A 25,789-nucleotide genomic window follows, 5' to 3' on the forward strand; every position below is an offset into this window, starting at 1 on the left:
CAAAAGAAAGAACAATGGATTAGAAATGCAAATATACTGAAGTGGACAGTATAGAAGAAGATAAGCAAGAGGAACTAATACTAAAAGATACTACATAAACAAAACCCACTGATTTTGAAGACAGGATTTGCAGAGAGAACAGAAATCAGAAGTCTCCCAGAATACGACAAGCTCAAAACAAACCAAAAACAAAACTCAATGCCCTAATGCAAGAAACAATAAAAATGCCTAAAAGTATTCGGTACAGAAAACAAAGCATCAGTCAATAAGATTGCATTCTGAAAATAATAGAAAAATCTGTGCTTCAAATTCTAAGACATACAGTGCTTAAATTGAACAATTCCAATGAGAAAGAACATGTTATTCAAGCAGTCAGGAGAACAGCTTCCAAATATAAAAAAGGAGAGAAAGTTCAAATTTCTGCAAGTGTATTCTGCAACTACTAGAAACCTCAAAAGCAATCAGAAGACTATAATTTGAAAAGGAAAGAGGCCAAGATGTAACCCCAAGATAACATACCTTACAAACCTGAGTCTAATCAGAAATGAAAAAAGAATTTATGTTTAATATGGAAATAAATTAAAGTATTCTTGCAAAAAAAAAGATATGAAAAAATAATTTGATTTGCCAACATATGGGGATACAGTCAAGATGGTGCAGTGAGAGGGAGAAATTTTGTCTTTTCCCCTTCAGATCTTTCTCCATGAAGACCTAGAAAACATGCCAAACCAATTTCTGATTGGGAAAGCCAAGAAAAAGTCACAATGAGTCACTTTTTCCAGCCCAGGGAAGCTTAGGAAGATAGATAGAAAGGAGTACAGACTCACAGTAGGAGTTGATCAGGTACACAGTACAGTAGCAGTAGCATGATAGGAGGAAGAAAAATCACAGGACTGTGGCAGCAGCAGGAATGGGGAGCAGTATAGCTCCCAAGGATGGTAAAGGGACTGAAGATTCAGGCAGAAAGACAATGCAGGGGATTCCTGTACTATCACTGTGAGCAGAAATGGATCCCATGCATGGCTCTATTGCTAATTACCTTGTTCCAGATCACAGTTCCTGGGAAGAGAAGAGCAGTCATGGTCACAAGGGAGCAAGGGTTCTACCTATGTAAGGAGTAAGGAAGTTCCTGAGCCATAGCTATGTGACTTGAAGCCCAAGAGCAAAGGAGGGATTCAGTTTTCATCTTTAACCTTATACATAAGTTTGCAGTAGAATAAACCAGGACAGGACCAAAACCAAAGGGGAGCCAATAACTCAAGCACACCAACCTGTTAGGGTGACAGGCAAACTCAAGAGGAAACTTAGAAGAAGAAAACTTGAAAATGTCTACAAGCAAAGTCTAAGAGGAAGAAATGCAGACTGGACACAAGCTCAACAAGAATTCCTAGAAGGTTTAAAAAAGATTTTTTTAAAAAGAAAAAAAAATTTAAATCAAATAAAAGTGCTAGAAGAAAAATTGAGACAAGAAAAGATAACTGTGCAAGGAAACCATAAAAAGAGAATTAAGATGTTGGCAAAAGAGGCACAAAACTACTGAAGGAAATAATTCATAAAAGATCAGAACTGATGAGGGGTGAAGCTAAGACGGCAGATCAGAGTCAGAAACACAGCTGAACTCTCTCAATATTCCCCTCTAAACAACTTTAAAGTAACACTTCAAATGAAATGTTGAAGTCACAGAGTGAACACAGGGTAATCCTGAAACATTTCCCCTGCCTAATAAACTTAGGAGCTCTGTAGGAGTGGTCTGTGACATCAGGATGGAAGTCTGTCCACAGCTGCCACATATGTGGCAGTGGCAATTGCCACAGAAGCTTCAGGAGCTCTCTGCTCAGAGAACATTAGCTGGTCAGACAACCATTCATAAAGAGGGGACCTGCTGCTGTTGCTGGGTTCAGCTCTGGCACTGATTGGCAACACTATTGCCTATACTGGGTTGCATTTCCAGGGTAGAGAGGAATGCATGTGGTTGGTCCCAGATGCCCTGGTCACAGTTCAGGGCAAAAAAGAGTGTTAGTGCTTGTGTCTACAGGGGAGCAGAGTCCCTTCTTGGGCACAAAACCGAGTACAGACCATGAGAGCAGTGACCAAAACTCTTCTCAGATCACACCACCTTGGAAGCACCACAAAACTTGCAGACCCCAGAACCAACTTTGAAAATATCAGCATGAAAAGCCTGAAGCTTAGGACAATACTTCTTCACCCTAAAATGAGCAGAGTCCAACTTTAACATAAAGTTCAAAGTCAAAAAATAGGCTGGAAAGATGGGCAAACATTAAAGAGAGAGAGAGAGAGAGAGAGAGAGAGAGAGAGAGAGAGAGAGAGAGAGAGAGAGAGAACCTGACCACAAAAAGCTACTATAGTAGCAGGGAAAACCAAAATAAAAACTCAGAAGAAGACAATAATGCAAAAAATAGCTATAAGCAAAACCACAAAGAACTCCTTAAAAAGCAGAATTGGCCAAATGGAAAAAGAGGTACAAAAGCTTACTGAAGAAAATAATTTTTTAAAAATTAGAAATGGCCAACTGGAAGCTAGTACTCCAGGAGACATAAAGAAACAATAAAACAAAGTCAAAAGAATGAAAAAAAGAAGAAAATTTGAAATATCTCATGTGGAAAACAATTGACTTGGAAAATAGATCAAGAAGAGATAATTTAAAGAATTATTGAAATACCTGGAAAGCCTTGATCAAAAAAAAGAGCCTAGACATCATATTTCAAGAAGTTATTATGATATCTTAGATCTAGAGGGTAAAACATAAATTTAAAAATCTACCAATCACCTCCTGAAAGAGATCCCAAAATGAAACATCCAGGAATACCATAGCCAAATTTCAGAGCTCCCAGGTCAAAGGGGAAATATTTCAAGCAGCCAGAAAGAAACAATTTAAATATCATGGAGCCACAGTAAGCATCATACAAGATTTAGTGGCTTCCACATTAAAGGATCACAGGCCTTGGAATATGACATTCTGGAAGGTAAAGGAGCTAGGTTACAACCAAGAATAACCTACCCAATAAAACTTAATATAATCCTTTAGGGCAATATGGATGTTTAACGAAATAGAGAAGTTTCAAACATTCTTGATCAAATGACCAGGACTGCATAGAAAATATGACCATGAAACACAACATTCAGATGTAGAAAAAGCTTTTTGACAAAAAACAATACCCGTTCTATGAAAAACACTAGAGAACATAGGAATAAATGTAATTTTCCTTAAAATAGTAAATAGTATCTACTTAAAACCATCAGAAAGCATTATCTATAATGGGGATAATCTAGAAGCTTTCCTAATAAGCTCAGAGGTGAAACAAGGATGCCCATTATCTCCACCATTATTCAATATTGTACTAGAAATGTTAGCTTTAGCAATAAGAGAAGAAAAGAAATCGAAGGAATTAGAATAGGCAAGGAGGAAACAAAACTATCACTCTTTGCAGAGGATATGATGGTATGGTTACAGAATGCTAGAGAATCAACTTAAAATTATTTAAAATAATTAACAACTTCAGCAAAGCTGCATGATATGAACTAAACCCACAGAAATCATCATTATTTCTATATATTACCAAAAATCCCAGCAGCAAGAGATAGAAAGAAAAATTATATTTAAAACTACTATAACCAACATAAAATAATTGGGAGTCTATCTGCTAAGATAAAACCAGATAAACTATATGAGCAAAATTATAAAAATCTTTTGACACAAATAAATTCATATCTAAACAACTGGGAAAATATCAATTGCTCATGGGTAGGCAGAGCTAATATAATAAAAATGACAATTCTACCTAAATTAACTTACTTATTTAGTGCCATACTAATCAAACTACCAAAAATTAGGTAATAGAGCTAGAAAAAATAATAACAAAGTTCATCTAGAAGAACAAAGTTCAAGAATATCAAGGTAATTAATAAAAAAAAATGCAAAGTAAGGTAGCCTAGCCATACCAGATTTAAAACTATACTATAAAATAGCAATCATCAAAACTATTTGTTACTGGCTAAAAATAGAATGGTGGATCAGAGCAATAGGTTAGGTACACAAGACACAGTAGTAAATTACTATAGTAACCTAATGCTTGAAAAACCCAAAGATTCCAGCTTCTAGGATAAGAGCTCAGTATCTGACAAAAAATGGGGAAACTGGGAAATGGTATGGCAGAAACTAGACATAGACCAATATCTCACACTACATATGAAGATAAAGTCAAAATGGATACATGATTTAAATTTTAGACATAAAGGGAGATAAGTAAATTAGGAGAGAAAAGAATAGTTTACCTGCCAGATCAAAGGAAAAGGGAAGAATTTATGACCAAACAAAAGATAGAGAATATATGAAGTGCAAAATGGATAATTTTGATTACATTAAGTTAAAAAGTTTTTGCACAAACAAAGCCAGTGCAACGAAGAAAAGAAGGAAAGCAGAAAGCTGGCAATCCAATGTTTCTGATAAAAGCCTCATTTCTAAAATATACAGAGAACTGAGTCAAATTTATAAGAATACAACCAATTGATAAATGGTTAAAGGATGTAAACAGTCAGTTTTCAGATAAAGAAATTAAAGCTATATATATAGTCATGTGAAAAAAATGCTCTAAATCAATATTGATTAGAGAAATGCAAATGAAAACAACTCTGAGGTACCACATAACACCTCTGAGAATGGCTAACATAACAAAACAGGAAAATAATAAATGTTGGAGAAGATGTGGGAAAATTGGAACACTAAGGCATTGTTGGTGGAGTCATGAACTGATCCAACCATTTTGGAGAGCAATTTGGAACTATGCCCAAAGGACTATAAAACTGTGCATACCCTTTGACCCAGCAATACCACTACTAGGTCTGTATCCCAGAGAGGTCATACAAATGGGAAAAGACCCATGTGTCCAAAAATATTGATAGTAGTTCTTTTTGTAGTGGCAAAGAATTGGAAATTCAGGGGATGCCCATTAATAGGGGAATGGCTGAACAAGTGGTGGAATATAAGTATAATGGAATACTATTGTGCTATAAGAATTGATGAGCAAGTTGATTTCAGAAAAACTTGGAATGACTACACAAGCTGATGCCGAGTGAAGTGAGTACAACCAGGAGAACACTGTACCTAGTAACAGCAACACTCTGCAATGATTAACTATGATAGACTTAACTCTTCTCAGCAATATGATGATCCAAGACAGTTCCAAAAGATGTGATGGAAAATGCTATCCACATCCAGAGAAAAAACTATGGAGTGTGAATGCATATCAAAGCATATTATTTTCACTTATTTTCTGCTTTTTCGTTCTCGTGGTTTTCCCTTTTTGTTCTGATTCATCTTTTACAACATGACTAATGTGGAAATACAGTTAATGTGATTGTACATCTATAACCTATATCAGATTGCTTGCTGTCTTGGGGAGGGAGTTGGAAGGGAGGGAGGGAGAAAGGGAGAAAAATTTGTAAATCAAAATCATATAAAAGTGAATGTTGAGAACTATCTTCACATGTAATTGAAAAAAATTTTTTAACATTTTATTAAGTAGGAAAAAACACAACACAGCATAAATACAATGATACAAAATAATTCCAAAGGACTTATGATGAAAAATGCTACCTACTTCCAGAGAAAGAATTGATGAAGTCTGAATGCATATTGAAGCATACTTTAAAAAAACTTCACTATTTTTTTTGTGTTTTCTTTTGCAACATGGCTAATATGGAAATGTTTTGCAAGACTACACATGTATAATCTGTATTAAATTAATTGCCCTCTCAAAGAGGAGGGAGGGGAGGGAGAGAGGGAAATAATTTGAAACTCAAAAATTTAAAAGAAAGTTAAAGATTTTTGTTTACATATAATTAAAAAAAATAAAATAAAAATTAAATGAGAAAAAAGGAACACAAGATTCAAGAGAAACATTTAAAGGTAAACATGAAAGAGTGATATAAGGGACTCAAAATTAAACTGTTTACATTCCTATATAGGAAGATAATTCATGTAACTCCTAAGGACTTTATCATTATTAGGGCAGTTAAAACGAGCTTACATAGTCAGAAGGAATGGGTATGAATAGATGCTGAAATGATCTCCCCCCAAAAAATGAAGGGACAATAAAGAGGAGAATAGTGGGAGGAGGAAAGGAGGTAGAATGAGGAAAATTTTCTCACATGAAAGAGGTGCAGAAGGAAGAGATTTTACAGTGAAGGGGGAAATAGTGGGGTGGAGGAGATAGGAAGAGTTTAAACATCATTCTTATCAGAATTGGTTCAAAAAGGGAAGAATATATAAACATATTCAGATGTGTATAGAAATCCATCTTACCTAATAGGGAAATCAGAGGGAAAGGGAATAAATGAGAAAAGGAAGGATGATGAAAGGGAGGGTAGACTAAGGGACATAGTGATTAGAAACAAAATGGACTTTTGGGGAGGGACAGGATAAAATAGATAGAAAAGAACAACCAGAAGAAGATGGGATGGAGGTAAATACGCAGTAATCACAACTGTGAATGTGAATGGGATGAGCTCAGTCACAAAAAGGAAGCAGATAGAGTAGATTAGAAGCCAGGATGCAACAGTATGTTGTTTACAAGGGGTACGTTTGAAACAGAAAGACACATATAGAGTAAAATAAAGGGCTGGAGCAGAATTTAAGATGCTTCAGGTGAAGTAAAAAAGGGAGAGGTAGCAATCACGATCTCAGCCAAACCGAAAACAAAAACAGGTCTAAAAGAGTTAATCAGGGAAACTACATTTTGCTAAAAGGTACCACAGAAAATGAAGTAATAGCAAAAAATTGTATATCAAGTTTCTCTGATAAAAGCCTCTTTTCTCAAATAGATAGAGAACTGAGTCAAACTTACAGAAATGAGAGCCATTCTTCAGGTGATAAATGGTCAAAGCATATGGACAGACAGTTTTCAGAAGAAGAAATCAAAGCTATCAATAGTCACAGAAAAAAAATGCTCCAAATCCCTACTGATTAGAGAAATGCAAATTAAAACAACTCTGGGATACCACCTTACACCTATCAGAAATGATAAATGCTGGAGGGGATGAGGGAAAATAGGTCCACTAACAAAGTGTTGGTGGAATAGTGGTTATGGGAGGTGGTCAGAGGGAGGCAGAGAATTTGGAACTCAAAGTTTAAAAAGAAAATAATATGTAAAAAATAAGTAATTTTTTTCAAATATCAGAACTGACCAAATTGTAAAAGAGGCAAAAAACCTCACTGAAGAAAATAGTTCCTTAAAAATTAGAATTGGCCAAATGGAAGCTAATGACTCCACAAGATATTAAGAAGCCATAAAGTCAAAAGACTGAAAAAAAATAGAAGAAAATATGAAATCTGTTATTTGATAAACAACTAACCTGGAAAGTAGCTCTAGGAGAGATAATTTAAGAATCAGTGGGCTAACTGAAAGTGATGAACAAAAAAAGAGCCTATACATCATATTTCCAGAAATTATAAGGAAAACTACCCAGATATCTTAGAGCTAGAAGGTGAAGTAAAAAATGAAAGAATACACTGCTCTTGAAAGAAATCCCCAAATGAAAACTCCCAGGAATATTATAGCCAAAATCCAGAATTTCCAGTTCAAGGAGAAAAAACTGAAGGTAGCCAGAAAGAAAGAATTAAAATACTGTAGAGTCAGAGTCAAGATAAAATAATATTTAGCGGTTACCCCTATAAAGGAATGGAGGGCTTGGAAAATGATATTCTGGAAAGCTGAGATTACAAGAAAGAATAACCTACCCAGCAAAACTGAGTGTAATCAGACAGGGGAAATGAATATTTAATGAAAGAAAGGTATTGATCAGCTTTATTGCATTTCCCCTCCTCTTTTTGCTCTTCTGTTTTTAAAAATTCTTTGTTCTAGGAAGGGGAAGGAGAAATAGAGAGAAATCTAGACAAAGTAAAACCAAAAGATAACAAAACTATTAAAAACTGGATTGTATCCCAAAATCACATGCCCTGTAAACATGTCCATTATTTGAAAATGGAAAAATGAACCTCAAAGACCAAAAGAACAATTCTGAAAGAATTCATCAACGAAAAGCTACAGGAAATCCCTCCAAGCAATACAAAAGGAAATCCAAACTAACTGAATGATATGACTAACAAAATTAGTAATAGATTCTTTGACTACTTTTTCCTTTAATTAAAATTTAATATAGACATAGAGATAATAATAAGATCTGTAATTCATCTGACCTATAACCTATAACAGGAATTTAAAAAACTAGAGCTTGGAATAAAGACGTATATTTCAACGATCAATATCAGTGGGTAAAGAACATTTTAAAATACTGAAAAGGCATTAACATAGATGAGAAAAATAACAAGGGTGAGGGGCAAAGGCAAGGTACTGACATTTATAAAGGCAAAGCTCCTCTCTTTATACAAAGATATGACCTCATATTGCCTGCCAGATAAGGGACTGATGCTCCTCTTTTGGAATAAGTTCTGACATTCATTAGATAGCTGGGTTTAATAGCTTTAGAAAATAAATTTTCGTGTTGCAAATTCAGAATGAATAGTACCTTCATTCTTAAAATAAATGCTCTGAGTGTTTAAGGTTTAAATAAAAGTTAACACAGTATGCAAAATATGCCCCAATGCTCCTTTGGCAAGGCAGTTTTAAACTGTATTCGCTATGCAAACTACAAAGTTCACCCCACGAATTTTTGTGGCTTGGGTTAGCAACTTACTTTGGCAATGTGGAAGACGTTTACTCCACCCAACCTGGTTTCCACCTACAATTACACATGTGCTGTCACACTGACCGATTAATATGAACCTAAACGTAAGAGTAAAAAACATTTCTGTTTGTTCTTGTGTGAACTGTGGGGCAATTCAGAACAACTGGGGAGTTAATATCAAAGAAAAGGGAGGTATGGAATAAAGTCCTGCTGATAGATGGAAAGAATGCAGTAAATAAACAAGGTCATGAAAAAAAGGTAGATGGATTTGCTTATCTCAAAATAAAGGTTTCACAATCAAAGGAATCTCAAAATTCTTGAACAAGAATGACAGAAGTAAAATCTTCATAATAAATATTGCTTATAACAATCTGATAATAACCACTAAATATCCTTTGTGAAATTGGTAGTCTCTTAAATTTTTATCACTTCCTTGTAGATTCTGGTATTTTCCAATAGGTATAAAAAAGATATTTTAAAATTTTTTCCAAGGAGTTAGGAAAGAAATTGTTATAATCACTTCAATTTTTTCAAATTCCACAGTATACACACTTACAACTATATAAACAACAACAATAATAATTTTAAAACAGCCAGAAAAACATATACAAGAACAGTACCAAAGAAGACACGGGAAGAGATTGTTTCATTACTATCATCATATTAAGATAAGGCGCTGTCTTTTTCCTGCATGATCAGTCTAGTTGCTGAAAGGGTAAAGAACTTTTGTGCACAAAAAACCTAAATGAGGTTGAAAATTAATTTTAGGAATAGAAATCCAGCTGTTGGGTAAAGAAAAAGGATTAAATCATTTTGTGAAGGATGCAGGATACTACCCCCATTTGAATGTGAATGGTTGGATTGCCAAAAGGGACCGAAAAAGAACCTTTGTGCATTAATTATTATTATTATATTATAACTTTTTTGCTATTATGAATTTGACAAATATCAAACATTTCCCCACACAAAGAAAGAAACAGGACTATATCTGAAATCACAAATCTCCTCTATGAACTTTTTTTTCAACGAATATTTCAAATTTAACATGGTAAGCCCAGCACTGCTCTTCTCTTGCTTCTGTGTCTGAAAATGTAAGCTTTCTGATATACCTCTAGTTCATCATATCTATACCAAGAGGTAGGTAGCAGGAATTATCATTAAAAGAGGGATCATTGCATTGATTATAGTTCATTAGGTTTTTTTTCCCCACAGTTATTTTCTTTTATAATGGAGTATTCATTGTAAAATATTGTTCTACTGGTTCTGCTTAGTTCATTATGCATCATTTCCTACTGTACCCCCATTTCCACTTTACATCTTTTTTTTATGGGTTGTATTCTCCCATTAGAATGTAAGCTCTTTGAGGACATGGACTGGCTTGCTTGCGTTGTACAAGTTGCATTGCATAGTACAGAGTAAGCACTAAATAAATTTTTTAAAAAAGAGAGGAAAACCAAATTGCTAATATCAAAAGGGAAAAAGGAAAATTCACAAGGAAAGTTCATAATAAATGAAAAGAAAATAAATGAAATTATTAGAATCCAACAATATACCGGGAGGTGAGGGGATGAAAGAGTAAAGGGAGAAGTGAGGGACAGAGACAGAGAAATGGAGACAGAGACAGCAAGGGAAAAAAAAAGATTTTTGTTGTTCAGAGTTGTGTACAACTCTTTGTAACTCCATTTGGCATATTGGAGTGGTTTAACCATTTCCTTCTCCAGATCATTTTACAGATGAGGAAACTGAAGCAAACAAAGTGAACTGACTTGCCCAGGGTCACACAGGCTAGTAAGTATCTAAGGCCAGATTTGACTCAGTAAGATGAGATCCATTGCTCCACCTAGCTGCCCAGAGAGAATGATTGTATTAGAGAAAAGACACTTCCTCAATCCCCTCAGGGATACCCTTAGAACCCAGAGGAGGCCGCAGAACCAGCTTTGCCCTGAGAGAGAAAAGTGAGTCCAAAGCATTACTCTATTCCAAACAGCTGGTAAGAGTTTTTTTTTTAATTATTTTGAAAACTATTTGCCCATAACCTTTAACTACTTGTACCTTATGAAATGGCTCTTGGACTTATAGACATGTTAATTCACTATATATCTTTTTTTTTTTTTAGGCAATTGGGGTTATTGACTTGCCCAGGGTCACACAGCTAGTAAATGTGAAGTGTTTGGTCTGAGCCCGGTTTGAACTCAGGTCCTCCTGACTTCAGGGCTGGTGCTCTATCCACTGCACCACCTAACTGCTCCTCATTATATATCTTAATATAAGACTTTTAAAACATTTGATGCAAAGATGCAAAGATTTCCCCCCCCCAATTCATAGCTTCTCTTCTTAATTACATTAATTTGGAGATTTGCCAGCCCAGGTTCCTGCCCTGAGAGTATAAGTCTGTGAGGCCTTTCCTCAGGCCAGATTTAGTCACTGACTCTGGGACCATTCCCCATTCTTCCCTCTGCTCTCATCCTTTCCTTCAAATAGATGGGCAGAATTAGCATCTGCTGTTTCTTAATGCGGTGAGTATGGGCAAAGGAGTTCAGGAAGAGTCTAATACAGTAATGTTGGTCCTTACTCTAGGCACTGCATACTTACTTTCAGGCACTGAATACGCCTGAAAATCTGCTTGCTTGCCTGCATATTGCAACGTTCATCTGCAGTGGGTAAGTGGAGGCTTTGTACGGTAGTAACTAGTCTTTTCCTGTCTGCCAAGTTATATTCAGTATTATATTTTGTGATTTTTGGGGAGATGTTTGCCATGTCTACTGGCTTCCAACTTTCTTCTTGAAGAAAGTAGTGTGATCCATAAGTAGATACGCTTGAATATTCTGAGAAGCCTATGGATTCTTTCATTTCTTAATCTTGAACCATGTTTTCCAACTTATCAGTCAGTCAGTCAGTAAGTCAGTCAATAAGCTTTTATTAAGTGCCTATTCTGTGTTAAGTACTGTATTAATCACTGGAGATATGAAATTAGGCAAAAGACAGTCCTTGACTTTACGGAGCTTGCAATCTAGTGAGGGAAACAATGAGCAAACATATACGAACAAGCTACATGCAGGATATATGGGAAATAATTAACAAAGGTATTAAGAAGAGTTGGGAAAGGGTTCCTATAGAAGATGGGATTTTAGCTGGGACGTCAGGGAAGCCAGGAGGCAGAAATGAGAAGAGATGGCATTCTAGACATGGGAGATGGCCAGAGACTAGAGCCGAGAGATGGAGTGTCTTGTTCATGGAACAAAAAGGAGGTCAGTGTCACTGGTTCAAAGTGTATGTTGTAGGGGGTAAGGTGTAAAAGACTAGAAAGGGGTATGTGTGTGTGTGTGACAATTACAAAGGGCTTTGAACTCCAAACAGAGGATTTTGTATTTGATCTTGAAGACTGTAGGGAGACATTAGAGTTGACTGAGTGGAGAAAGGAGTCACGTGGTTAAATTTGTGCTTTAGAAAATCACTTTTGTGGCTAAATAGAGGATGACTTGGAATGGGGAGAGACTTGAGGCAGGCAGACCCACCAGCAGGCTACTGCAATAGTCCAGGAGTGAAGTGATGAGGGCCCACATTAGAGTGGTGGCAGTGTCAGAGGAGAGAAGGGGACATATCTGATAGGTGTTACAAAGGTGAGAGAAGGGGGTGTATTTGAGAGATGTTGCATATATTTCACTATGCTCCTGTGTGCTCACCTTTACGGTGATGTTATCTAGCATCAAGGTTTGACTTGATCTGGAGGATCTTGTCAAGTTGTTTTTTTTTTCCTATGATTTCTCTATTGCTTCATCCTCCTCTGTGCCTCTTGGTATCACTTAAGCCAAAATCCTCTTTGTGTTCATCTTTTTGCTCTAACTCAGCTACTCATGATGAGTGAGGCAAGATGACCAAGAGCTCCATGAAATGGGGTTTCATGTTGCTTTTGAGAATAAATGAAACCAATTCTGCAAACTCATTCGCCTCCCTGAGGGGAAACTATGAGCTATTCTTCCATTTACCTACAACTTATGCTTTCTATTTTCAAATGCAAAATTGTAAGCATGGATATGGTTCACTTGCTTAAGCAGCATCTCAACTAAGACACTGGACAAAAATTTCATGTCTAGAGTAGCGGCCAGTGCATGTTTATACATGGTCTAAAAACTATGGTATTTGGTGGGTTTTGCCCTCCTTTGTACCAAACCACCATCATCACTGAAGTAGCATAAGAAAGGATCACAAAGTAATGAAGGCCTGGACAAGTAACTTAACCCTTGTCTGTCTCAGTTTCCTCAATTATAAAATGAGGATAATAATAGCAAGAATCTACCTCCTAGGCTTGTTGTAAAGATCAAATGAGATATTTGTAAAGAATTTAGCACAATGCTAGGCACAGGGCAAGCATTTAACAAATCCTTCCTTCCCTCCCTCTTTCCAGCTCCTTCCCTTTCTTCTACCTTCTTACATTGCTTCCTTTCTTCTTTTCTCTCTCCCTTCCTCCCTCACTTCCATCCTTTCTACTTTCCTCTCTCCCCTGCTTCTTTCCTTCCTCCCTTTCTTCTCTACCTCCTTTTCTCTTTCCTTTCTTGCATTTTGCCCTAGTATATGTTTCATGGGTCTCCATAGCCAAAGAATTTATCACCCAATGGTCAACACACTACTGATCCTTCACAATCATCTAGGCTGGCCGTCAGTCAGTAAACTGTTGCTAAGACTATAACTGAAGTTCTTCAGTTTGGAAGTTTGGAAGAACTTTCTACAACTTATGCACCCCTGGTACAGTCTTCAAGACTCAAAGTCACCTCCAAAACACAAAGGGGAATTCTAAATAGATTTTGTGGAGTATCCACCAAAAAGATGCAAGAAATAAGAGGCAAAAATTGAGGGCTTGATAATGTAAATATGAAAGGACTTCGTGTGATAAAAAGGATTCTCTCTAGAGTAAAAAAAATGGAAATGGATTGTAGAAAACATTTGCAAGAAATGTATAAGATAAAGGTCTGATATCCAGAATTTGTAAGAAAATATGTATGGATATACACACACACACACATATGAAACTTATAATAATAAAATACTTCAAAAAACCCATACCATGTAGAAAATGGGGATGTTTATTCTGGAGAAGAGATGACTTTGCAAGAACATGACTGCAGTCTTCCCACATTTCAGCTTCTGTTACAGGGGTTGTCACATAGAAGAGAGACTCAGATTTAGTCTGCTTGGCTATGGAACATATAACTTGAGTGGAAGTTAGAGAGGCAGATTTAAGCCCAATATAAGGCAATTTTAAAAAAACAATTGTAATTGCCCAGGAATGGAATGCCAATGGAATGCCCATACGGGCAGTATGGTATTGTAAAAAACTCCAGACTTGAAGCATGGGATCTAAGAGTTGGGATCTCTGAAATCAACTTAGTCCATCCTATACCTGAACGCTTTATTTCTCTACAATCTATGTTATCAGTGAATATCCAGACTTCGTGAAAAACAAACAAACAAAAACCTCTATGAAGGGGAAAAACCTTAAACGAAGCCAAATCTGTCAATAATAATAGCTATGGCAGGGGGCATGGTGGAGAGAGTACTGGGCTTGGAATCAGGAAGATTCATCTTCATGAGTTCAAATCTGGCCTCAGACACTTACCAGCTATGTGACTGGACAAATCATTGAACCCAATTTGCCTCATTCTCCTCACGTGTAAAACGAGCCAGAGAAGGAAATATCAAACCACTTCAGTATTATTGTCAAGAAAACCCCAAAATGGGGTTATGAAGAGTTGGACACCACAGAACAACAACAATAATAGTTAGCATTTATACAGATCACTTTAAGGCTTGCAAAACACTTTATACATGTTATCTCACTTGAAGAGAAAGGAAAAGAAATAATCCAGGGGTGGAGAACCTGCGGCCACATGTGGCCTCAAGGCTGCAGGCTCCCCACCCCTGGAACAAGCATTTACTAAGTAACTACTATGAGCCAGATAGTGTGCTCAGCCCTTTTACAAATTTACAAATACCATCTCATTTGATCTTCACAGCAACCCTGCAAGGTAGAGACTGTTATTATCCCCATTTTACAGATACGGAAATTGAGTCTGAGAAGAGTTGACTTGTCCAGGATCACACAGCCAATAAGGGTCTGTGGCTGGATTTAAATTCAGATATTCCTGACTCCAGGTCTAGCACTCTATCTACTATAGTACCCAGCTTGCCTATGCAGCCTGCCTTCTGAAGTCAAAGAGAACAAGTTCAATCCTTCTTTGCAAATGCCTAAAGACTCTAGGACTTATATTTGTTACAAACAGGAGAAGAGAGATTCATTACACGATCAGAACTAGAGGGTAAAGTTTTCTGGTACAGCAGAGTTTTAAAAATCTCTGTTGTAGACATGGAGGAAGATGGAGAGTTGCAGAGAAAATGCATCGGGGCAGTGGATTCAGAACTTTTCACAGGAGACTAACCATGAGCTGTGTGTAGTCTTTTCCTTTCCCTGGCTTACAGCTCAGTTTATGATGAGAATCCAACAGAGAGTGGCTGACCATGGCGTATATACTACACTCTCAGGGCAGCACTGCTCATTATGTAAGAATTCTTTGCTTTTTAAAAGTTTTACTTCCTGGCATTTGGGGTTAAAGTGACTTGCCCAGAGTCACACAGCTAGTAGGTGTTATGTGTCAGAGGCTGGATTTGAACTCAGGTCCTCCTGTCTCCAGGGTCAGTACTCTATTCACTGTGCCACCTAGCTGCCCCACCCCCTTTTTAAAAATTCTGCTTTTTTTTGGGGGGGGTGAGGCAATTAGGGTTAAATGACTTGCCCAGGGTCACACACCTGGTAAGTATCAAGTGTCTGGGGTCAGATTTGAACTAAGGTCCTCCAAGACTGGAGCTCTATCCACTGCACCACCTAGCTGCTCCAACCTTTGTTCTTCCAGGCAAATTTTGTTATTATCTTTTCTAGCTCTTGAATAATTCTTTGGTAGTTTGATTGGTATTACACTGAACACCAATTTAAATAGAAGTCATTTTTATTATATTGGCTCAGCCTACTCATGAGCAATTGATATTTCTTCAATTGTTTGGATTTGTCTTTATTTGTATGAAAAGTGTTTTATAATTGTGTTCATATAATCCTTGGCTTTGTCTTGGTAAGTGGACCCCAAGTATTTTATGTTTTATGCAGTTATTTTAAATGGAATTTTTCTTTCTGTCTTTTACTACTGGGTTTTGTTGGCAGTATATAGAAATGCTGATGATTTATGTGGGTTTATTTTATATCCTTCAACCTTGCTGAAGTTGTTAGTTATTTTAAGTAGTTTTTTAGTTGATTTTCTAAGTATACCGTCATATCATCTGCAAAAAGTGATACTTTTGTTTCCTCATTGCCCATTTTTATTCCTTTAATTTCTTTTCTTGTCCTATTGCTATAGCTAGCATTTCTAGTACAATATTGAATACTAGAGGTGATAATGGGCATCCTTACTTCACTTCTAATCTTGTTGGGAAGGCTTCAGTTTATCTCTCCTACAGATAATCCTTCTTTCTAGTTTTAGATAGAAACTACTTATCATTTTAAGAAAGGTTCCATTGATTCTTGTGCTTTCTAGCGTTTTTAATAGGTGTCATATTTTGTCAAATGCTTTTTCTGCATCTATTGCTATAATCATATGATTGTTACTGACATAATCAATTACACTGATGGTTTCCCTAATATTGAACCAGCCCTGCACTCCCAGTATAAATCCTACCTGGTCATAATGTATGATGATTGTGATATATTGCTGCAATTTCCTTGCTGGTATTTTATTTAAATTTTTTCATCAATATTCATTAAGGAAACTGGTCTATAGTTTTCTTTTTCTGTTTTTGCTCTTCCTAGTTTAGGTACCAAAACCATATTTGTGTCATAAAAGAGATTTGGTAGCACTCCTTCTTTACCTATTTTTTAAAAACAGTTTCTATAATATTGGGATTAATTTTTCTTTAAATGTTTAGTAGAAATCACCATCTGGTTCTGGGGATTTTTTCTTAGGGAGCTCATTAATGACTTGTTCAATTTCTTTTTCTAAAACAGGGTTATTTAACTATTCTATTTACTTTTCTGTTAATCTGGGTAGTTTATATTTTTGTAAATATTCATCCATTTTACTTATATTGTAAGGTTTGCTGTCATATAATTAGGCAAGATAACTCCTAACAAGTACTTTAATTTCAACTTCATTTGGTGGTACATTCACCCTTTTCATTTTTGATACCTGTAATTTGTTTCCTACCTTCTTTTTTTTAATCAAATTAATCAATGATTTAACTATTTTATTGTCCCCTCCCCCCATAAAACCAGCTCCTAGTTTTATTTGTTAGCTCAATTTTTTTTTACTTTTAATTTTATTAATCTCTCCTTCGATTTATTATTGCTTCAGGTAGTCAAATAATTCTTAAATTGTTTCTCCTCGATTTATTTTCCATACCAGTTGTTTTCCAATGAGATATTTCACATTGTCTTCTATTTTTTCCATTCTTTTGGTCTTGTTTTATAATTTCTTATGTCTCATGGAGTCTTACTTGCCGATTTTAATTTTTAGGATTTATTTTCTTCAGTGAAAATACCTTTTTCTCCCATTTGGCCAATTCTGCTTTTTAAGGTGTTGTTTTTATCAGTGATTTTTTTGGTACCTTTTTCTCCATTTGGAAAATTCTATTTTCTTGAGTATTTCTTTTTGTCCCTCTTTTACCAAGGTGTTAGTTGTCTTTTAATAATTTTCTTCCTTTGCTTTAATTTCTTTACCTAATTTTTCACCTACCACTTTTATTTGATTTTAGAAACATTTTTAAGGTCATCTAGGAATTTTTTTTTCTTTTTTTGGCAAGGCAATTGGGGTTAAGTGATTTGCCCAGGGTCACACAGCTAGTGAGTGTTAAGTGTTTTGTCTGAGGCCAGATTTGATCTCAGGTCCTCCTGACTACAGGCCTGGTGCTCTATCCACTGCACCACGTAGCTGCCCCTCATTCAGGAATTCTTGTTGAGCTTGAATCCACTTCATATTTTTCTTTTGAGGCTTTGCTTGTGGCTGTTTTGACTTCATTGTCATCTTCTTCTGAGTTTGTGTCTTGATCTTCCCTGTTACCATAGTAGCTTCTTATGGTCAGGTTCTTTTTTCATTGTTTGCTCATTTTTCACTCTATTTCTTGATTTGGAACCTTATGTTAATGTTGGGCTCTGTTCTCAGTTTGAAGGGTGAGGGGTTCTGTCTTAAGCTTCAGGTTTTTTCACACTGCTATTTTCAGAGCTAGTTCTGGAGGTCTGGAAGTCTTCTGTGCTTCCAAGGTAGTTTGGGGAAAATTGTGGTCACTGTTCTCTTGGTCTGCTGGCCCTTACCCAGGAAGGGGTCCTGATCTCTTGAGATTGCAATTGATACTACTCCTTAGGGCCCCTCCTCCCTTGGAACTGGAAACAATACTGTTCCTCAGGGTCCCTGATCCCTTGGGGCCAGAAGTGATACTGCTGCTCAGGGATTCCACTCCCTCTTGACTGAAAGTGCTCCTCTCCTCCCTTGAGCTATAATCCAGAAGTGAATATAGGTAATGGAGTTGCCAAATAAAGTCTGGCCCTGTTGTTCAGTGCTAGAACGGGTGTCCCTTGTAATCTCTTTCTGACTAGCTGCTAAGTCCCCTTACCAAGTCTGGCTTGAGAGCACCCAAACTTGCAGCTGCTTCTGTCACTACCACAGGCTCCCACCATTGTTGTTTCATCCACATGCATCAGCCTCCACCCTCATGTCATAGAGCTCTCTTTCCAAACTCATAAATTATCTTTGGCTGGAAGAATGTCTCACTTTGACCTTTTGTTGCCTCTGCCATTCCATGATTTAATTTGAGGTGTTATTTTAAAGTTCATTGGAGGGAAACATTGGGAGAGCTCAGCTGAATACCTTCCTTACTTCTGTACTCCACTCTCTTGGCTCCACCCCCAGAAGAAGATAAGATAATTTAACAGTATCCTGAATTTATTTATTTATTTTTCTATAGAAAGTATGATAAAGGAAGGGAAATCTGTGGCTAATTGTTAAATTCAACTGGCCAGGAAATTACCCTCTCTTCTTGGAAATCAACAGATTCTCTGAGGGCTCATAACATTTTATAAATTCTATTTGCAATTCATTTTTTTTTAAAGTTCTATAACTTTTCAGAGAAAGGAAGCCAGGTGGAACGGGGACCTTCGTACTATATTAAAACCTTCACAAGCTAATCTCATTATTTCCAACTAAACAGGTTACTTCCCACCAGGACTTTCCTGAAGACAGAGGGAAGAGGAATTGAGACTTCAAGGGATCACTTCCTGAGGCCACCACAGTGACTGCTGCTAGACAATACTTTGAAGATAGATACTGCACTGCCCTTTTCAACCTTTTTCCTTCTTCCTGACTTCCCCCCAAGTCTTCTTTTCTCCAGATAAACACCCTCCATTCCTTTCTTCTGACTGTCTTATGGCATGATCTAAGGCCCTTCATCATCCTGGTCACCTTTTTTTTAATGCTTGCTAAAAATAACCAATATCCCTCCTAAAATGTAGCAACAAAAGATTCTAGATAGGGTTCTGACTGAGGCAAAGAACAGCAATTTGAATCTTGACCCTGACACTAGTCAGCTGTACATCCACGGGCAAATCACCTAATTTCTCTGAGCTTAGCTTCCTTATCTTCCTTATTTATTCTGTAAGATGATGATAACAAGTTTTTACAAAAGAATTTACCTGTAAGCCTTAAAGCACAATAGAAATGTTAGTTGTTACTATTATGAATTCCCTGGTACTGTACATTTTCAAAGTGAAAAGTGGAAGGCCATTTAAGGAGATCCATACTTCAAGGATGGGTTGGGCTAAGTGATCTCTGAGGTCCTTTCTAACTTGAGGTAAATACAAACCTTTACTTCAGTAGCAGGTCTAAGGAGACCAGAGTTACTGAACTTTCAACTTGAGACTGGGGAAAATAAGTTAAGTGATGCCAGGTATGGGAGAAGGTACAGATTGAATGGAAATGAATGAAAAGTTTGACAACAGTTAGAAAAGAAGTTCTAAAATTTTTTTGTTTTTTAAAGAACAACCTGATTTATATTCTATTACAAATTCCCCCAATGAGGGAGTCTGCTCCCAAAGCGTCATGGCAGGTATAATCCATAACCATCCCCTAAGGATACTATCTCCCTGACACCAAAATATTATGAGAAAATGGTGGACTAGGTCTCAGAAGAGTATCTTTAGGCAAGTTTACTTTCTAAGAATTCCCACAATATTAACTGAGTTCCCAAGATTTAACTAATGAAAATCAATCCAATTATGTCCTTTAAATGTAGGACTTCCCCATGCTATCTATTCTCTAAAAATTGGACTCAGTCACAAAGAACTAGAAATGAAACAGATACCCATTGATTGATAATGGCTAAACAAATTGTAGTATATGAATATGAAAGAATATTACCACATTACAAGAAATCATGACTATGAGGACTACAGAGAAACACAGGAAGATATGTGAACTGATGAAAAATGATGTAGGCAGAACCAGAAAAACAATATACATGATGATTACAATATAAATGAAATGAACAACAGAATTACTGACATCATAATGACCAATTTTGTCCTCAAAGAAGAGATATGAAAATGAACTTCCCTTCTTTCTTTGCAAAGGCACAGGACCACAGATATAGATCACTGCATATAATATAGTATATTGGACTTGTCTGATGAAAGAAACTGTTTTACTGAACTGTTTTGTTTACCTCTTTAATTCTTTATTACAAGAGGTGGCTTTCATGGGGTGGGGAAGTATGGGTGGGGTAGGATAGGGAGAGGAAATATTGTGAAATATAGTGATATAAAAATACAAGGTCAATAATAACAAAAATAAATTATAATATGAAATCATTCTGAACCAGTTAAGGTCAATGAAATATATAACATACGAGTGCAACAATTAGCTTGAGATCATAACAACAAAAATCATAAAGAACTCTGGGCTGCCCTAATATGAATACAAGTAGCCATTAACCTGTTCCTTCACATTTTTGGTAAAGGAAAGTTTCAGAATTTTTAAAGAAAGGATCCTCAGTAACTGTAGACTACAGAGAATTAAAAATAGAAATTTCAACCTTATTTTGGTTCTTCAGTTATTTATCAAAGATAATAAATATAATGAATGATACATCAAAGTTAGCAACTCACCCTTTATCACAACTAAAAGTGATAGTTGAACCAAATACAATGCTGTTGTTGATATTAACATGACCATTGGCTAGCTCTCCAATGTCAGGGCACAGTTTTTCTAGTAAGAAATAAAGTGAGAATTAGTTGCCATTTCACATTATATGAAGCACACATTAGTTTTTAAATCAAGGCCATAACTATACTGAGATATTTGGGGGCCCTGGACCCCACTTAAAAACTCTTCCTCTTGCCCATTAATTGGAGAATGGCTGAACAAGTTTGTGGTATATGAATGTAGTGGAATAATATTGTACAATAAGAAATGACATGCAGGCAGATTTCAGAAAAACCTGGAAAGATTTGTACCAATTGATGCAAAGTGAAATGAGCAGAACCAGTAAAACATCGTACATAGCATCAGCAACATTGTATGATGATCAACTATAAATGACTTAGCTTTTCTCAGCAACACAATGATCTAAGACAAGTACAGAGAACCCATAATGGAAAATGCCATCCACATCCAGACTCTTTACTCTCCCTCACTTTTGAAGCCAATCAGTTACAAAGTCCTGTCCATGCAACCTCTATGATACCTCTCATTCTGTCCACTTCCATGTATTCATACTGGTCCTCTTCTCACAGTTACCTCTCAGAATTCTTAGATTTCTTCAACATTCAACTTAGGGGACCTAAAGAAGCCTTTTCTGATTTCCTGATTTTTTCCCTGATGTCTCTCTTCATCTTCTGATGTTCTTGAATTTCATTATCTAAGTGCTAAATCTCCTCAGAAGAATGTAAAGTTCCTGCAGTGTCTCTGTACCCCATGACCTTGCATGTTAAGTATTTAATGTTCATTGAATTTAATTGAAGTTTTGTTTCAATTTTCTGGCAAAAATCAGTGAATTCTGACACATAACACAGTCAGTGGCCTTTTCAGAATGGCTAAATTTCATGTTTTCATCCAGGACAGCTATCTTAATTCATCTACTGCTAAAAGTACATTACACTATTACTTAAAATAAAATCAAAGGGTTTAAATGCAGGAATAGAGTAAAAGCTTCTTTTGAAAATTAATTGAAAAGGGAAGAGTAACAGTTTTAAGCATACTAACTTGTACAAAATGGGTCTAGCTAAGACCATAGTCCATTTGCAAGACAAGTACGGGTATCTGAGAAATTATGGTCTCTTTGGTAACCTCGTCGACAGTTATGTCACCTTGTAACCCTCAGGAAAGGTTTTCCAGCCAGCAGGATCTTTTAACAAAGCAAATGGTAATCTTCCTGGGGAATCACAGACACCTACATGAAGAGAGAAAAAGAATAAATACTGGAGAGAGAAAAAGAGCCACTTTCGGATCACTTCTGGCACAGCCACAATCCCCACTGAAGGACATCCCAGACATCACCAATTCACACCAATGAACCTTTCAGCCCTTGAGCTCATGTGTCATTCTTTCACCCACTGGGCCAGGTGTAATTCATTTCTCAATGAGTATGGTCTCTGAGTGTCTGGAGATATCTCCTCACTCCAAACCCAGCCCTTGCACACCACTCCCTAAAGTAGGAAACTCCACATTTGAAAATAAAGCTGCAGCTAGCTGCCTGCCAATGGTTTGATCCCAGTTTAAACCGTCTACTGCTACACGACTAATAAAGATAGAAACAGATGCATTGTGGGGTCCTCAGGAGGAACTGGGGTGGATTTATCTTGTTTTTATTGGTGGTATTTGGTTCGTTGGTCTCCTTGATACTTCCTCCCGTTAGCCTCTGCCGGGGAGGCCAGCGGGAGTCCAGAAGCTCCAAGAAGGAGACAAGGACCACCCATCCTTCATCCTCTCTCATCCCGGGCCTCTCCGTTGCCACGACAACGCCCCCTTTCCCCCAGGCTGTGTCTGCCTTTCCTTCTCTCCTCCTCCCCGAATCCCACGCGCCCTCCTGCCAGTCACCGCGCGCCAGGGGCAGGTCGAGCAGCAGCAGTAGCAGCAGTGATGGTGACAGGCAGAGCAGCCCCAGCGCGGGAGGCGCGCTCCGGGGCCCGCGGCTCATGATAGGCCCCGGCCGGGATGCACCTGGGGTGCTCCGCAGTGCGGAATGCAGAGCGGGGCCGGGATGAAGGGGAAGGCGGCGGCTGCTGGGCCAGCGCCAGCAAGGGACGTCTCTGGGCCTTGTTCGGGACTGCCAGCAGCGGCAGCGGGGCGGAGGCCAAGGACACCAGCGTCGCACTGGGATCTGGACGAAAGCGTGAGGAAGCACCGGCCTGTTGGGGCGGGGCGGGGCGGGGCAGGAAGACCTCCCCACCCTTTGCTTGTCGAGGTCTCCGACGGTGTGGGAAGCATCTGCAGCCCGCCGCGCCCTCAACCTCCACCTAGTCCCGAAAACCAAGCCCTGTGCCCAGCCACTCCCTTCCGGACCAGACCTAGTTAGGCACCCTCACACATCGTCTCCGGGCTTCATCTGGCTTGCACATAGTGAATGCACGCTGGCTCTGCAATTAGACTTGGGAGCGTCTTGAGGGCAGGCCCTCCCTTTTCTTTTATCCCCTTTGTACCCTCAGCACTTGGCGCAGTGCCTCGAATTATGGCAGACTCTTAATAATTGCTTCTTGATTTGAACACATTGCTATCTGATTGTAGAAAAATAAAACGAGGGGCTGCTAGGTGGCGCAGTGGATAGAGCACCGAGCCTGACGTCAGGAGATCCTGAGTTCAGATCCTCCTTCAGAGCAAACGCTTGACACGTGCTAGTTGTGTGACCCTGGGTGAGTCACTTAACCTCAGTTGCCTAAAAAAAAGAAAAAGAAAATGTAATAATGCCTGGTGACACAAGTAGGAAAGAAGGGAAAAATTTTTTTAAAGGAATAGAAGTTTCTTTGGTAGGAAGAAATGATTAGGAGAAGGCATTCCAGGCATGAGGGACAGCCATCATAAAGGAACTGAAGTAGGGGAAGAATGAATTGTGTGAGGAACATAAAGAAAGCCAATCCTCGAGTGCTGACAGATGGTAACTATATAATGCCTCTGGAAAGGTGGTCTGGGCCCAGGAGGTGCAGGGCTTCAAATGCCAAAGCCGGGAGTTTACACAGAGTGAGAAGGGTTCCAATACTGTATCAGAGCTGAGCGTATGATTCTGCCATCCAGAGCAAGATAGTGATTCAGTTTTCAGTTTGGTGGGTACATGGCCCCTCAGAGAGAAAGGGGGACCCCCTCTGTAAACTGTATGGATCCTCACATTGAAACTTGCAATTCCAAAGCACTGAAAGTATATTTCAAAGTAGGCTACCCTACAATTTAAATCATATTTGTTAATAAGAAAAAAAAACAAGGCATATAGGATTTGGAATATGAGACATAAAGAATTGAGATATTCTTCTATGTGGTCACTAGGACTGGTCTATTTGAAAAATGGTCATCTCTTTGAAGTAATTAGGGAGTATCTGTAGTTTTTCACATGAGACTAAATTTTGCTGTAAAACCCAGAAAGACTTAGTGAACAGAAAGCCAGCCTTGTAGGCATGAAGACCTGTACTGAAGGCATGAAGATCCCTATTGCTAGATGGATTTTCCATACCCAGATTTCCCTACGCCAGTGAAATTTCAGGTTGAGACACAACAGGAATGTGAATGAATGAATGAATGAATGAAAAGGCCCAGTGGTCCTTAGAGTACAAGCAATGAAGCAGATGGTAAGGAACCTTCTTTAATGTAATTTCCAATGATAAAACTATATTAATTTTTGGTGCTGAATCATTTGCCTGTGCTGAGAATTCTGGTGGCAAGAACTTTATTTTTCCAGGTCTGGGTAACTATGGCTGCTGAGGAGTCAGGGGGTTTCTGCACCTGCAGATACATTTGCCAGGTCCCATCTCCACAACAGTTGCTTTCCTGGGTGATAGTTGCAGGGAGCTGGCTGGAAGCAGTGTTGATGGTCTGGGAGGGGGACCCTGCTATTCCCGAGCTTTGGAGACTTATTTGTGGGATAACAGTTCTCAAATTTTTTGGTTTCAGAAAACTTACTGAGGACCCCAAAGAACTTTTATTTATGTGGGTTATATACATCAATAGTTAATCATACTAGAAATTAAAATGTATAATTTTAAAAAAAATTTTAAAACAGCAGTAATAAGCTCATTATACATTAAAATAACATTTTTAACTAAAAAGGACTTTTTCCAAAAACAAAAAAAAAGTGTGAGAAGAGTGGCATTGTTTTACATATTTTTGCAAGTATAGGAGAAAAACTCATCTGCCTCTCATGAAAAGATAGGACTTTTGTTAGGACTTACTTGTCAGAACTTTTAAAATGCAAATATGTCTGCAGTAAGAGCACTTTAATCCTATTGTTATAAAAATAAAAAAAAAGAATGTGGTGAAGGGTTCTCAAAGCTCAAATAAAGGCCCAATCCTTTATGAACCTCCCTGATGTCAGGTAATAGCTGATATCATTTCCAGTTATACCAAAGGCACAGCATTGTTGGCTATAAGACCTGCAATGTCATATGAAACAAGGCAAGTTACTACCTTGGCACCACCAAGGTACATTAAGTGTACGTTGTTGGGGCAGCTAAGTGGTGCAGTGGATAGAGCTCTAGCCTTGGAGTCAGGAGGACCTGAGTTCAAATCTGGCCTCAGACACTTTTCACACACACTAGCTGTGTGACCCTGGGCAAGTCATTTAACCCCAATTGCCTCACCAAAAAAAAAAAAGTACATTGTGTAGTTATGTACCCAATTCCACAGTTTTATTCCAGTAACATATTGGAATAGTCCACTGTTCCAGGGTATATTGTGAGCTTTAAAAAGCAACAGGATTGGAAAGAAGCAAAATAGATGCGGGGTCCTTCAAGAAAATGAGAGAGTCACTATGTGAGGAAAGACTCAGGTGCCCAAATGCTTCTTCCTGTCCTGAGTTTTTG

At 37.7% G+C, this 25,789-nt stretch overlaps 1 pseudogene across 1 annotated transcript in view; it reads right to left on the reverse strand.

Annotated features, from left to right (window-relative positions):
• LOC144457806 (C4b-binding protein alpha chain-like) overlaps positions 1 to 23,629 on the reverse strand; it is a 41,142-nt pseudogene extending 17,513 nt beyond the window's left edge. Inside the window, exons 1-4 of the transcript XR_013487318.1 lie at positions 22,824 to 23,629; positions 21,990 to 22,176; positions 20,894 to 20,993; positions 8,713 to 8,801 (exon numbers count right to left, since the gene is read on the reverse strand). The product of XR_013487318.1 is annotated as a C4b-binding protein alpha chain-like (transcript). The remainder of the gene's footprint in view (positions 1 to 8,712; positions 8,802 to 20,893; positions 20,994 to 21,989; positions 22,177 to 22,823) is intronic.
• Positions 23,630 to 25,789: the final 2,160 nt, after the last annotated feature.

Source organism: Phascolarctos cinereus, unplaced genomic scaffold (genome assembly GCF_003287225.1).
Source record: "Phascolarctos cinereus isolate Bilbo 61053 unplaced genomic scaffold, phaCin_HiC Scaffold_5;HRSCAF=322, whole genome shotgun sequence".
Classification (NCBI taxonomy): domain Eukaryota; kingdom Metazoa; phylum Chordata; class Mammalia; order Diprotodontia; family Phascolarctidae; genus Phascolarctos; species Phascolarctos cinereus.